The 2,500-nt window shown below is 35.8% G+C and overlaps 1 protein-coding gene across 1 annotated transcript in view; it reads left to right on the top strand.

Moving 5' to 3' along the window:
- Uro (Urate oxidase) overlaps positions 1-2,500 on the top strand; it is a 27,654-nt gene that overhangs the window by 11,472 nt on the left and 13,682 nt on the right. The window lies entirely within an intron of this gene.

The raw sequence follows: 2,500 nt of genomic DNA on the forward strand, positions 1-2,500 counted from the left end.
AGGTGACCATAAGGTAAGGGGGTGGGGGCTGGACATAAGGAAGGTGGAGGGAGGCATAAGAGAGAGGAGTAAAGACAGACATAAGAGAGATGAGTAAAGACAGGCATAAGAAAGATGAGTAAAGACAGGCATAAGAGAGATGAGTAAAGACAGGCATAAGAGAGAGGAGTAAAGACAGGCATAAGAGAGAGGAGTAAAGACAGGCATAAGAGAGAGGAGTAAAGACAGGCATAAGAGAGAGGAGTAAAGACAGGCATAAGAGAGAGGAGTAAAGACAGGCATAAGAGAGAGAGAGATAAAGACAGGCATACGAGAGAGGAGTAAAGACAGGCATAAGAGAGAGGAGTAAAGACAGGCATAAGAAAGACGAGTAAAAACGGGCATAAGAAAGAGGAGTAAACGCAGACATATGGGAGAGCAGTAAAGACAGGCATAAGGAAGAGGAGTAAAGACAGGCATAAGAAAGAGGAGTAAAGACAGGCATAAGAGAGAGGAGTAAAGACAGGCATAAGAGAGAGGAGTAAAGACAGGCATAAGAGAGAGAGATAAAGACAGGCATAGGATAAAGGGAGTGACAAGAAAATGGGTGGAGTTTCAGCCCTCAAGCAACCCCTGTTATTCCAATGCCAGGGACTGAAAAAAATCATCACTTGCAGGATTCTTGTAGATAATTGTTATAATCAATTTTATTGGTATTGGTATCAGTGTTTCTCTGTTTTTGTTGCTGGTGTTGTCGTTGTCATTTTTTTGTGTGTTATCTATATCATAATATTCGTTTTCATTGCAATTATTTCCAATGCAATCATAATCATAATTATTGTTACTCTAACAATTACTATTATTATTACTATTAATGTTGTTTTTGTAATTGTTCTCATCACTTCGCTATTATGATGATTATTAACATTATTATTATCATCATCATCATTATCACCATCATCATCACCATCATCATCACCATCATCATTATCACCATCATCATCATTATCACCATCATCATCATCACCATCATTATTATCACCATCATCATCACCATCATCATCATCATCACTATCATCATCTCCATCATCATCACTATCATCATCACCATCATTATTATTATCATCATCACTATCATCATCATCACCATCATCATAATCATGATCATCACCATCATCATCACTATCATCATTATCACCATCAGTATTATCACCATCATCATCACTACCATCATCATCAACACCATCATTATCATCACCATCACTATCATCATCATCATCATCACTATCATCATCATCACCATCATTATCATCATCACTATCATCAGCATCATCATTATCATCATCATCACTATCATCATCATCATCACCACCATCATTATCATCATCACCATCTTTATCATCATCATCACTATCATCATCATCATCATTATCATCATCATCACCACCATCATTATCATCATCATCATTGTCATCATCATCATCACCACCATCATCATCATCATCACCATCATTATCATCATCATCATCACTATCATCATCACCATCATCATCACCATCATTATCATCATCAACACCATCATCACCATCATTACCATCATCATTATCATCATCATCACTATCATCATCATCACCATCATTATCATCATCATCACTATCATCATTATCATCATCATCACTATCATCATTATCACCATCATCATCACTATCATCATTATCACCATCATCATCACTATCATCATCACCATCATCATCACCATCATTATCATCATCATCATCACCATCATTATCATCATCATTATCATCACCATCATTATCATCATCACTATCATCATCATCACCATCATCATCACCATCATTATCATCATCATCACTATCATCATCATCACCATCATCATCATCACCATCATTATCATCATCATCATCACTATCATCAGCATCACCATCATTATCATCATCATCACTATCATCATCATCATCATCACCATCATTATCATCATCATCATCACTATCATCAGCATCACCATCATTATCATCAGCATCACTATCATCATCATCACAATCATCATCACCATCGTCATCATCACCATCATTATCATCATCACTATCATCATCATCATCATTATCATCATCATAACTATCATCACTATCATCATCACCATCATTATCATCATCACTATCATCATCATCATCACTATCATCATCATCATCACTATCATCATCATCACCATCATTATCACCATCATCATCATTAGCACCATCATCATCACAATCATCATCACCATCGTCATCATCACCATCATTATCATCATCACTATCATCATTATCATCATCACTATCATCATCACTATCATCATTACCATAATCATCATTATCATCACTATCATCATCACCATAATCATCATTATCATCACTATCATCATCACCATAATCATCACTATCATCACTATCATCATCACCATCATTATCATCATCATCACTATCATCAGCACCATCAACATCATTATCATCATCATCACTAT

This window comes from Penaeus vannamei, chromosome 24, assembly GCF_042767895.1.
Source record: "Penaeus vannamei isolate JL-2024 chromosome 24, ASM4276789v1, whole genome shotgun sequence".
In the NCBI taxonomy this organism is placed as follows: Eukaryota; Metazoa; Arthropoda; class Malacostraca; order Decapoda; family Penaeidae; genus Penaeus; species Penaeus vannamei.